General features: G+C 46.8%; 1 long non-coding RNA gene across 4 annotated transcripts in view; it reads right to left on the reverse strand.

Moving 5' to 3' along the window:
- Window positions 1-198: 198 nt before the first annotated feature.
- LOC104146780 (uncharacterized) overlaps window positions 199-13,420 on the reverse strand; it is a 54,329-nt gene continuing 41,107 nt past the window's right edge. For 2 of the 4 annotated variants that reach the window (XR_011135589.1, XR_011135587.1), the window contains 3 exons: window positions 5,255-5,300; window positions 2,203-2,342; window positions 199-996 (listed from right to left, as the gene is read on the reverse strand). This is a non-coding gene — a long non-coding RNA (uncharacterized lncRNA). Of the gene's footprint in view, window positions 997-2,202; window positions 2,343-5,254; window positions 5,626-5,745; window positions 5,909-13,420 lie in introns of all 4 variants that reach the window. The other 2 variants (XR_011135591.1, XR_011135588.1) reach the window with 2 other exon arrangements.

Raw genomic sequence — 13,420 nt, forward strand, 5'->3', positions numbered from 1 at the left:
CAGACTTCCTTTACCTCTTCTCATCCTCTCCCTCCTGTGCCTGTCTCTGTTTGCCTCTGTGTCTCTTCTCTTATGCAGACCCTCACTTCTATAACCAGGAAATATCTTTCTGTTGTTCAGCACAAGGGGATCTGGGCCTATCGGAGGTCTTCGTATGATACAGAGATACAAATAGTAATGAAAGCTGTGCAAACAGCCTGAAGGTCTGCAGATTTTATTCCCCAGAAACGTTCTTGGTGGCTTCTTGGGGTTGCAGGCAATTCCTTCGTCCTCTGAAGCTGTCAGGGCTGGGGTGCTGCTAGGAGCAAACCAGAAACCCTTCCCCTGATGCTGCGAGTGGAGCTGAACATGCAAAGGGAAGGGGAAGCACTATCTGCACACGCAGGTGTGGGGCTAAAGGCTGGCCCCTGGGAGAGTGTCACTGGGGGACAAAGGAGATGGCAAGCACAGCACGACAGGGAAGCCAAAGCAGGTAGGACTGAGGTACAAAATCTCCCCACGGCAATTGCATTGCAGAGGTAAGGCTTGGACCTCTTCTTCTTGAGGAATAAACCATCTCCAGCCTTGACTATTCCTTCCAACACCTCCTGCACAATCACTTTTTCCAAGCAACTGCCACCAGTCTGACTCCTCACTCCAGCACCTTGGGTTGGACAAGTTATTCTCTACTGTAGCTGGTGCTTTCCTTTACTTAGCATTGCAGGGGAAGGCCAAACCAAGCTGATCTGGCTCCATCATCTTCTGCACAAAGAATACAGGGAAATAAAGCCACAGAAAGCTGCCAAAGGGGGAGCCAGCTGGGCCGGGACTTCATATCACCCGGCGGGGAAGGAGGACAGGTCTTGTGCCATTGCCACCACAAAGTCATGAATTCTGGGTCCTGGCTGCTGGCCAGAGCTTGGAGAATCAGGATCTGTTAGCAGCACAAAGCTGAGCTCAGCCAGGCAAAAGAGAATGACCAAAAGTTCTTGTACAGTTCAGGAGGACGTAGGTTTTCTATTGAAAAAGAACAAGACAAAAGATTTCCAGGAAATTAACAGGCATTTTAAATATTCCCTTCAGAGCTTTTCGTCACCTCTCTCCTTCCCCCTGTCCTGAGCTGTAGGGGAAAAAGAAATACCATAACAGTTGCACTCGCTCTAGAGGGCAAGCAAAGTGAAGGACTAAGAGCAGCCCCATGGAAGTATGGGCCTCTCTGCCCAACAGGCAATCAGCTATGAAACCAACTCGATGCTCTGGCTGCTCTGCTTGTTTCTCCTGCACCGCGCAAGCCCTCCCCGCAGACGATCTCTCTGCTGATAAATCTGAAGCAAAGAGCTGATGGCACTGCCTTGTAGGACACCACCACCACCTCCTGGTGCTTGGCAATCAGGAACCATGCCTGCAGCTCTTTGGTGCAAAGCCTCTGGAGTGGGTGAGATAGCTCCTTGCTGTGGATGCTGCATGTTCCCCTTAGAAAACTTGTGAAAAATAATTATTGTGCAATAAGTTAGTCTTACTGCCGGAGAGATTCTTATTTATTAGGTTTAATAATGCCCTCTTTATGCTATTTTGTCATTTTGCATTTTGTGCAGATGCCCAGCAGAGCACTATGAAAGGCAGAGAGCCTCCACGGGAGATGTGCACAATGGGCCATTGAGCCCCAGCTGCATCCAAACCTGTTTTCCACCGGACCCCAAACAAGCTACCAGAAGTGGACAGCAAAGAGTAGCCCATGTGTTTCAGGTTAGATGAGAAAAACCTTGTCAGTCTGTTATTCTTCAGTACTGGAGACAAGTGGAAACAAGGTATGTGCGTGCTCTTGGTTTGGGAGCTAGGGGACGGTGTATTCACCCTGCAGGGTCATGGGTGAGTGAAGGAGTGGGATCTGAAAAACATGGGGCAAGAAGGAAATGGCTTTCCAGGTGTCCTCTTACTCTTGCAGCTGTACAGCAAATATTAATTTAATGTTGTCTAGTTTAAATGCTTCCCTTAAGCGTGACCACAAGAAGTGGTATTTCTGAGAATTTCAAGGAACTTTAGAAAAAGCAGTGATATAAACTTCAAAATGTCTACAAGAGAAACTCGTATGGAGAAGTGTAAAGCTGAGACAGGCTAAGTGAAGAGTTCATATCCTGCAGAAAGCCTGTAACACGGTTCCTGTGGTTCCCCACAAGCCAATGTTCTGCCCATAGACACCCCGGGAAGGTAAAGGCAAAGCACCTCGGGCCCCACGGCCAGCTGCGCGGAGCCCTGCCACCTTCACCGCAGGAACTGAGCTGCCCCGTGTGTTCTCCTCCAGGCCAGCATTTCCAGGCTTCATAGCTCAAATAAACGACAAACATCATTTCTTCAGAGCAGCCCTGGGGTAAAAAAAAAAAAAAATCTGAGACAGGACTAGCATCAAGCAAAGTTATTTGTACTTCCTTTCAGAGCAGATATAACGTTAGCAAGCAGCCTCCGCCTACAAAGCGAGTAATGGCTCGGATGCCCAACTTGCAGAAAGAACAACAAAGCAGCGAGAAGGAGCAAGTCTCTCCAGGCAGCTGCCTGAAGTTAAGCTCAGACAAATGAACCTTAGAGATGCTTTATCACAGGAAACATGGCCTAGTCTATGCAGCACAATTGCCCACACATGGCCATCCTAGAACAGAGCCAGATGTTCTTCAAGCACAGATATGAGGCAAGGCAGATGTTGGCAACCACGAATGCACAAGAATCCAAATCTCTTTTTCCATTCACTTGAGGCAAAAGAGGAAATCAGTGTTGGATTTAATCTCTGTAAGTGAACTATGGAGGGGGTGAGTAGGGTATATCAGGCCCTCAGCTAATAAAGCGGTGTATGTTCTCCAATTTACAGCATATGAGCACCAGGAGGTCACATCAAGCCTCTTTGAGAATATTTTGGTTTTAAGGCATTTCAGCTTGACTTAGCATGCACATGAAAGCTGAAAAGAATTAATGCATTTTTTTTTCCTCTTGCAGTGGTGCTCCTTAACTCTACTTAACATCTCAAAACCCTTTTGAGACTCTCAGCTCAGAACATTCTTTAGTTCCTTAGCACCAGATGGATAAAATATTAGGCAGAAGACTACGTGTGGCTATGACAGCAGCCAAACCCAACAAAATATTTACTTCAAAGAAGGCAGAAGGCTAGCTTGTCCAGCTGGAAAACGCAGGAAACGTTTTTTAAAAAGAGTGGAGAGAGGGACATAGAGAGAGATGATTGTGTAAGTCATGATGTTTTAATTAAATCATGCTTGAATGATAACAGAAGTTCATGAACTTATGTTCTAGGCAAAATGGAAGTGTTCAGTTGTTACTGTGCATCTTTGTCCTGACACAGACATCAGGTAGTGCTTTAGGGACGGGCAAGTTAGCAAAGGCAGTTAGCTGTGCAGGAGCTGAGAATCACCTGTATGTTTGCATGGAGAGTGAATAAATCCCTCCTGCAATGTCTTATGCCTCTCAGAATGAATTTTGGCTACTAGAAAATGACAGAAGTGTGGACCAGTAAGTACAGTAATCCTTAGGTCTTAGGTCAGGTCAGAGAAGGTTAATAAGTGTTTTTATGGATTGCAGTAGGAGCTGGAGGCCCAAATGCCAAAGGCTGGGTTAGGATAGACTTTTCTTGCTGAGATTTCTTACTCTTCTCCTCCTTTTCCCTCCTTCCTGTGCCCCACTTCCAGGGTGGGATTTTCTCTGCCAGATTTTTATGCTTCTTATCCCTTTTGGATACAGGGCCTCTCTGAAGAGCTTCATATGGCTCAGAAGCTGTTTGCTGCAGGAGCCTTTTTCTCTCCCCCTCCCACCCCAAACACAAGAGGAAGTCTCCGCACACCCCCCAGCTGTCCCTGTGCCTGGAAGGTGTTGTTCTGCAGAGGGCAAAGCCAACTGCTGGTTCTGCTGCCCATGGACTGCTGGTTCGTCCATTCACGGGGCTGCCCATGGCCATGAGGTTAGCACAGTAAAAAGCAGCGGCAGCTTTTCCCAGGGATCTGGGGCATGCTGGAGCAGGTCATTCCACTTGATTACGACAACTATTGGCTGTAAAATATTCCGGTTTTGTTTGGAGGAGTTGTAACTACCGTCAATCCCCTTGTCTCTACCAAGTAAATACTGCCAGTCCAGGAGAACCTTGAATATATGAGATATGCACCTCTGTTACAGGTGGACACATCATGCCGATCCTCACTTTGGAGCAACACTTTCTTCTTTTCGACAGCCTTCTCACTCCTTCTCTCCATATCTCACTCCTCTAGAGCCAGGGGCCACACCAGGAGTTGGCTCCTCTAACAGCAAAACCTGCCAAAAGGACCTAAGATGACATTCACAGCCAGGCACATGAAGGAAGCTATTTTTGACTGCAATCACCTGCCCTGGGACCCATTGGGATCCCACCTTCCAACAGCCACACATCAGGCTGAGAACGCCTCCACGGAAGTAATTGATAGCAGATAATTTAGCAGCTGGAGCACTGCCATGGAGGGAGGTTAGTATTATTAGGATTTAGTTGTAGATGGTCTTTTTCAGTTTCCTTCAGCTATTTAAGTGGTGTGTCCACAGGCGAACTAACAGGAAAAGTTTGCACTGGGTCGCTGGAAATATCCACTGAGTGCCCAATCGCAACACGTATTTACTATCTGCCTTTAAAGACTAGGGTGCAAGGAAGATTTGAAGCAGTGCTTTGCTCCATTTGGCCTCACCTTATGTAGCTAAAGACATCTACTTGCTGGTTTTGACTGTTGGCAATGACACAGGGCCTCTTCCACCCACATACCTTAGTTTTCTTTGACCACACTGTGAGAAGGTTGTTTCAAGTTCTAAAGGCAAATTCCCCTAAAGGTTTTTCAAGATGCCAAGTAGGAATTTAGAAGGAACAATGGAAAGAAGCAAATATACTTGTTTATGCTGTTTTAATTTCAGAAATAACTGGCCTTGAAACAACTATATATTTTTTCCTCTTAGGCGAGGATGGAAGACTCCTGCCAACACTATGTAGCATAGCTATATCAAACCCTACTGGATGAGGAACGGATCCTTCTGCATTTTGCCTGAGGATAAGTAACTGCATGTCACAAGCGATTAAAAAGTAAGAAATGGGTTCCAGTGAACGAATGGTTGCACAGCGCTGTCTTTGTCTGATTTCTTGAGTTTGCAGAACATCTGTCTACTGTCCTGGGGCTTTCATGTAAGATTGGTTGTATTAGTTATATGGGCAAACTGATAGGGGTCCTCAGAGTGGAAGGGACAGTGAGTAATGATTCCTGGTTACCTTCCAGATGTCCTTCATGGTGGCATCCTTCACCAGCTCTTCCAGTCTAAGAATCAGAGGGCATGAAATGAAACTAATTTCATCCACAAGAAGGCTGTGAAAGCTAAAAGTTTAGCTGGCTGTAAAAAGTGCCTGGACAAATTCATGGACAAAAAAAAGCAATGCATTAGGAGCTCTTAAACATGCTCAGGCTCAGGAAAACCCTGAGCCTCAAAGCAACGAAGAATAGCCTGGGGCACTGGCACCATGGGCTTGCCCTGTCCTTGCACCCTTACCCTCAGAGGACTCTGACGATGGACCAAAGGAGTTGCTTCGTCTCATTTCTCTTGGTACTCTTTAAGTCGCTGCTGACTAAGTACTTCAGTTAACTTCTGACATTTAAGCAGAAGAAGAGAAAACTGAGAGAGAAAAAAACTCTCTTCTGGGGAAAAAAAATCCTCCTCTTTGGTTACAAACTGGGCGTGGGCTAAGTGGTATAGTATATGGCTTACCAACAGTGCCAATGTGTTTCAAAAATCATCTGTTTGATATGGACACCAATTTCCTGGAAATGAAATGTTTCTAGCAGAAGGGCTGTAGGTCATGTTTTTATTGAAAACAAATCTTTCTTCTAGTCTCTAAATGACTGATTGTACATCCTTTATTCTTCCTTTCCTAGAAAGGGGAAATTGCCAATAGTTAGAAAAAAAATACTCATTTGTTGTTTCCTAGTATACTGCCTCAGATACAGGTGCCTAAATATTGCTCCCATAAATGAAGACGGGCCAAACATGCCCTATGGAAAAAATGTATTTCACCCAGTCTGTGACCCAGCTTACCTGCAGTTCAGAGGCAGAGACCACAAACTTTCCTTGCTCAGCCATGGAGACGTGTAAATATTGCTGTGCTATTTCGGTCTGATTTGTCAGTAAAGACCTTTTCAATTTGCTGACTATTCATATGACTTCATATAAGCCATAAACAGAGTTTCTTCAAGGAACTTACTCACAGATGGGATACTAGAGCAATGAATGAAGGGCAGCTGAATGAAAGGAACAGAAACAGTAGTCACAGGCGGCTCTGCTCATGCAGGAAAGGCCATGGGGACAGAAGACAGAGGCATGTCCTGACAGCTGCATGTTTTCAAAGGCGGGGAAATGTGCTTATTTTTTCCCCACTCTCAAAATAAAATGGGGTTTATGTGCTTTTTTCCATGTGAAAGGACTTTGCACAATGGATTTCCAAGAAAGAAAATGTGAGACTTTTCTTTTCTTTTCTTTCCTGGAACTGCCATAATGAGTCACTTTGCTCACATTTTTGAGGACATGCAGCAGGCTTCTTGGGACTAGCTGTGCCTTTCCCAGCTTGCTCTCCCAGGGAACATCTCTATTCGATGAATGCCATCTCCTGGTTACACTTCAGTAGTGCATGGCTTGGATTCCTCTTTGAGCTCTTCAAGAGTAGGATACTGGAGGGGGGTGACATCCCAGCTCCCAATCAGCTGGTAGGTTTGTCTCTGCAGTATTTTTACCGCCCAGTTGTCCTGCTCCCATCTCTTAAGGCAGTTCAGCCTTTTGGACTGGCCCAGCCTGCTAACAATTATAGACAAGAGCCTCAGACCTGGGGATGAAACCCAGATCCATAATTACTTCATGCGCCTAGCTGGGGCAATACCGTCAGCTGGTGCATTGCTGAAATTTATCACTGAAGTGAAGGAAGCTAGGGCCAGGTCTGCCCAGCCTGGTCCCTCACATCCAGAGCATGCAGTGTGGTGCCCTTGCTGCACTGCACGCATTCTTCGCCCTCTGTGCCGGACGTGGTGATCCACATCCGCTAAACGGCTGGTGCCTCTGAGGCATCATCTCAGCCCTTGCAGACCCAGGCAGGCACCATGGCAGCAACATCGCCCTTCCACTTTCCTTCTCCCTCACGCAATAACCAGAGACAAGCTGTTTAAATGAAAGCAGGGTGTCTAGAGGATAACATTTCTGCGCTTCAGCAATGCTGGATTAAATATACCCAGACCCATTAAGGAAATACTGATCATTTGCCCTCAACTCTGCAAAAGAGTTGCTTTGAGATGAGATCTGAAAAAGAGGATTTACTGCAGGGAAGAAGGGCTGCTCTTCTGTCTCCCAGCAAGAAATCTATGAGCTGTTTCTTCATGTGAGTGCAACAGGAGTATCTTCAATTCATTGCAATCACTCACTTGCATGAATGTGGCAAAGAGGAAGAGCTGGCCATGTACAGCATTCTTGCTGTAAAGGAGAATCTCCAGTTCATTAACTATACTCAGATTTATACTTTCTGAAATTTGGAAATTTTTGCGGAAGGTCCATAGAGCCCTGTCAGAGCTGACCATCTCCAAGTCCTCGAACAACCAACTGGAGCTGCTTTTCAGCAAGGTAGGATCCAGACCAGATGGCTCTTACCATCCTTGCCAGCATGGGTTCCCACCAGCTTGCTGATGCGCATCTCGTTCTGGTGTCTCCCTCCCATTAGGGTCCTAATCTACAGCATGCAGGTCTGCATCTGGGCTGGTCACAGCCACTTCGTGTTTTCTCTGTATAGGTCCTTGTCACACTAGAGAAGACCTCTTATTCTGAATCCGTACAGCTCCTAGCACCGGGGCTTGGTCAGACAAACAGACAACTGTAAATACACAGGTACTCCTGAGCCTGCATGTTCACTGTTGGAGAACTCATCCTCCTTTCACCCCTTCTTTGGTCATTGCTGCTTTTGCCTGTTTCACGTTCACTTTTTCAGTCAAATGCTTCTCTAACCACAAAGGAGTGTGGCTTCCATCTTATATTGCTACCGTGGAATATGACGGTTGAGTTACAGACACAGCATTAATGAGAAATGAGGATAACTGAGAACTGATTCATACATAGCCTTTAAGAGATTTGGGGCTCTGGTGCAAGACCAACTTCTGACCTTAATTTTGCAGTAAGAAGCAACTACCAGGATGCTGACAACACCCTCGCTCCCGCTGCCATGGTTTGTGAGCATCAGCAGGGAAGGAGGTCTCACTGCGCGGGACCACAGGCTCCAGGTGCAGAAAACATGCAAGGTAAAGGGAGCTGTAAAGGACTGGGCTGAGCATGAGGACAACTCCTCAGGTAATGCTGTATCAGTTAGTAAACCACTGCTCGGTTTCTCCTTTCTTAAGAAAACGTACAACAATCGAAGACTATTTTGTCAGAATACTTCCAATTTTCTACCGAAGACTTCCAAGGAAAAGCTCCAGTTCCCATACTAACACTGCCCAGCCTGGAGAGAGACTCCAGGGGAGCTGGGAGAGGTGATTCAGTTCCTACCAGCCCAGAGCACGTTTAGTCCTCAGGCCACAAAACCCCAGCTGTTTTGTGCTGAAGGTGGCACCACTGCCTCTCTTATGAGCAAGTGTCTTGTTCTACAGCTCTCCACTTGCTTTCTAACAGGTTGCGGCAGATAACAAGGATTTGCAGAGCAGAAGAAAGAAGCTTAAACGCTGGACAACAGATACTGTGTACATGGCCAATGTCTGCAAAATGGCAGTGGCTCCCACCAGCATGGACATTCATTTCTTCAACATGTCCATGGCACACCTCTCCGAAGAGTTTCATTTGCTCAGGACATGCACAGGTCACACTAGTGGGGAAGGGTCTATCCGTCTTTATAGTCTTAAGAATGTGCTTGGTCCCATGCTGACTTCAGCAGCAATAAATCTGTGTCCCCTTTCTCATTTGAGGGGCTATGAATGCCCCAGATTCAGAGAGAGAGGAAGTTAATTAGCACCAAAGGAATAACAAGCAAACAGATCTGAAACTAGAATTTATCTGGGAAGATTTTCTAATTATTATCTACCAGGGAACAGAGTATTTGTCAGAACAGATCAGAGCATATTCATCAAATCTGGTATCCTGCATTCAGCACAGATAGCGAGGGAAAGTATCAGGGGAAAACACCTCTATCCATCATTTCCCAGATACGCAGGTACCAAGGTACAATGCTGTCTGTAAGGGAAGAAGAGGCAATGCTGTGGATAAAAGCAGAGCTGGCTGCAAATTGTCCAGTGCACCATGACACCAGAGCTATCTGGGAAGGCAGGGACAAATGTGGGTGACTGTCAGCGGCTGAGGGTGTAGGACCAGTTCCCAGAGTGTGATCCCCTGCATAGGTCTCTTGCCTCGAGATTACCAAAGTTCACCAGACCACCAAAGCGGAGCACCCATCTGGCATCAGCCGGGAGCACAGCAAGCATTCCCAGGGCTGTCGCTGCTCTCCATGCATTTCATCAGCTGCCGAGGACTCGCTGACAGAGCAGGAAAGGAGCTCTGGATGTGACAGGCAAGCTCCAACCCCTCTCTGCCTCTTCGTCAGGTCCCAGGGACTCCTTGCTGCTCTGGGGGGACAACCATGATGTAATTAGTTTGCTCAGGCTGTTGCAGCCTCGTGTGGGCCTGTTTGAAAAACCCTTTGCTGATCAGCTGGGACCACAGAGAGTTTTTGTGCAGGTGAGGGTTGATGTGACCAGCTGCTGATACGTGTACCCTCTGATGGGTGGTCCAAGGTGATGCACTGACCCTTTCTAAGCACTTTCCTTGCTCACTGCACCCGGGAAAATAGAGCCTGGGGAGAGTGAGCCAGTGAATTTGGGGCTGCCATGCCATCAGCTCTCCTTTCTCCACGCTTAAGTCTTCTGCCTGGACAGGGGGGATACTGGAACCTTGCTGGCATATTGCAAAGATAAATGAACTGGCCAGTCGAGAAGTGCTGGTGCTCCAAGCCTGGCAGTAGTGAGCTCCTGAGATGTCCAGCCAGCACAGACAGAGGGAGCAGCGCTGTGGCAGCCCAGCAGCTGCAGCCTGACTCCAGCCTAGGCTCTAGCTGAGCCAGCTGGAGTGGAGCTAATGTTCCCCTCCTGCGTGCAGGCTAGGCGAGAGCTAGGGGCTAGCACGTGTTAATCCAAGCCCAAATGCTTTTCCAATTCAGACCGAAAGCAGGGGCCGCATCCAGCTGCCTCAGCCAAAAGGATGTATCAGCCCTCTGTATCGTATCTGACTGCTGCGAGATGAGCAGAGTATCTTCAGTGGGTGATGCTAAGAGCCACAAAATCCCCAGGTGCCACTAAGAAAGAAGTAAGTTTCTGATATTCCTGCTGACATTCAAGTAACAATAACATTATCAGAAACTTTGAGTGCTTGGGGAATGTTTGTTTTACAGACTGGAGTAGGAGCTGCTACAAAATGATCCCTTTTTAAAAAGAATTGGAAAATATGCCCTGTCAACAGACAAAAATATAATGTGTATACAGCCTTGGGAACTGCCCTTTCCCATACACAATGGCAGGGCTGCTGGGGAGCTGCTGGGCAGGACAGCGGAGAGGAACAGTTTGATGACAAAGGGCTAGAGCCACGGCATTGTATGGGAGCACCAGGGGTTGCGGTGGCCCCAGTCACGTGAGCTGAGTTGCTCATCGCTGTTCTCATTTATAAATAGAGAAGCAGTTAGTTATTATTAGATCTTGTTGAGTGAGTCTGGAATGAAATACAGAAAACCCTTCTAAATGAGCTGTTTTCCAGTTCACACAAAGTTCTTGGGGGTCAAGTCTGGATAAAAACATCACTAGCAGCACTTTGAGTATTGGGGGCAGTTCTGGGCAGAGCCGAGCATGAAGAATTTCACCTCTACACCAAGTCATGGTGCTCTTAACAGTGGCTGGGGTTGCTGTAGCAGCGCTAAAAGGATGGGCTGTCCTCACCCCCACTCCACGCAAGGGAAGCTCCTATTCCCATGGCAGGGTGCTAGTAGATAAACTTGCCTTGGGTCATTTATCTCCTCTACCTTCCTCCAGGAATGTGGAGAACATAGCCAGCTCCTGTGCTTTCACACCATCCCCGCACGCCTGAGTAAGCTGTTTCCCATGCCTGGTACGAGGCAGAAGGAGACCTTCTCAACGCAACTTCTCATCACAGAAAGAGGAAGATGTACACTCGGAAAAATCAAGAAGGTGGGTCAGTTTTCCTGGCTCGAGGCCGTTTTGTCCTGAAACCTCTAAGCTTCATTATTGAGCAAAGAGCACACCATCAGGTATGCTAGGTGTGTTTTGTGTGTGCCTCCCCAGGCTGTCCTCATGCTCAGCTCCTGTCACCCTCCTCCAAACCTCTCCTAGAGAGTAAGAATCAGGATATGCCTGAGGCCATGAGAAGATTTTTCATCATTTTTCCTTAAGTAATAGAGGACCAGATCTTTCAACAGTAATTAGCTCCTGTAAAATGCCCCTAAGCACTTCACAGGCTATGCTAACATGTTGAAGTTGGTCTGTGCCCCCTGATTGCACAGGTTTTGTTTTTAAATCTATTTTCTTGCCTATCACACTGTCGAAAATCACTTTTTTTTTAATCTATACATTATACTATCTAAAATCTTTTCCTAAGTCTACAGAACAAACTGTAGTACACAACGGTCCAGGACTGAAAGCCTTTCATTAGTGATTGTCTTTTACAGTGTCGGCAGTGCCACAGGAAAAGAAAAACAAAATACACTTGATCACTATTTTTAAAAATAGGATTTGAAAGCAAAGCATGAGAAGCATCTATCTGGTTTTAATTTTAAATAAAAAAATACAGCTGCTATTATATGGTGACGCTGTTCTACTGAAGGGCAAAGTGTAGATTAAAATCTGCAGTTTTAATGAGGCTCAAAAAAAAACAAAGTTTGAAAGCAAATCTTTGAAAGTCTCTAAGTAATCTCTGTTCCATTTATCATGCTTTGGCAAATGGAAAGTAAAAACAGACTTAGCATAACGAAGAATATCTAACAGGCTTTTTTTTCCCTGCTGCTCTAAAATCACAGAAAGGTACAGTCACAGAAAAAAGAAAAAAAGGAAGATCTTCTGCCCTCCTGTCAGGGCACAGGCAGTCTAACCGCAAAGGTTTCTTCCTGCACATCTGAGTAGATTATGCAAGACTGGAATTTTGTAATCACAATATTTAAGCGCTCCTTGGTGACACAGAGCTAATTCTGTGATGCTTTCTTTATCTGCCAGAGATGCAAAGGTAACAACAGTTGATAACTGAGTCGCAAGCTGAGAATGTGAAAAGGACGAAAAAAAAAAAAATACTTCTCTTGGCATCTCTCCCCAGCCAGGTCTGCAGCACGCAGCACAGACCCCAGCCTGTCTGGGGAGATTCTGAGGATACCAGCACACACCCGGCTGATGGCGCCGTGCCTGTGTTTTCCAGGGCGCGAAGTGCTTTGCTTACTGCAGACCCCTGAGTCTCCTGGTCACTGGAGGGGCAGGTCATGCTGTGTGCCTCTGGAGCCGCTATGTGACAGCCTGGCCGAGCGCTATTCTTCAGGGACATTCCACCCCTGTTTCTGGTGTGGCCATCCATGAAGCCAAAGGCCCCCATAGACAGCTATTCCCAGGACTCGGCATGCTGCTGCTGTGCTGGGTGCTACCCAGCATCACCGGCTAATTCTGGGTCTCTCGGCTCAGTGACAGGGGCTTTAAATCCAGAAGGGAAGCTAGTATTTGAGAATAAGGTCACCAAAAGCCCCAGATGGTACTGCTGGGCTCTGGGATGAGTGCTCTCATATCATGAAGCCACTGGTCTGTAGAGCTGGAGGCAGCTGGCACATCCTGGGGCATAAGATGTCTGTGCTCCCTACAAGCTTGGAAGTGGTGGCTCCTAAACATTTCCACTTGCAGCCTCATTTCCTGGGCCACTCCAGATCTTATCGTAGAATTGCTGTTGTCATTTGATTTTCTGTTGGTCTGGCAGTCCCAGCACAGCGCAGCTGCTGGGCCTCTGCTTGGCACTGCAACCCTTCCTTTGGATATCATTTCTCTGAGGCTACTTCAGTTCTCTGTCTCCATGTAGAAATACCCAGCAACCCTTAAACTACCTTGTTTGACTACTGTGTCCAAAGCATTTGCAAAACAGAGGTTTTGACCTGCTTGTCATTTTTTCAGCACACTCCCTCTCTCCCAGTCCTCTTCCAGTCTTAGTTTCCCTGTGGAGCACAATCACAGTATGCCACTCTTCTCTCCTAGCGCTACAAAGGCGGGCTGCTTCACTCTGCAAGTAGGGGGAAATGACTTCCATATATTCTTTGCCTATCTAATCAGGGCTGTGTGGGGTTCTTTCAGCTAATGTTTCATTGAAAAGCAATTTTCAATCCTTGGGTGAAAGGCTA

The sequence above is a fragment of the Struthio camelus genome, chromosome 19 (assembly GCF_040807025.1).
Source record: "Struthio camelus isolate bStrCam1 chromosome 19, bStrCam1.hap1, whole genome shotgun sequence".
Classification (NCBI taxonomy): Eukaryota; Metazoa; Chordata; class Aves; order Struthioniformes; family Struthionidae; genus Struthio; species Struthio camelus.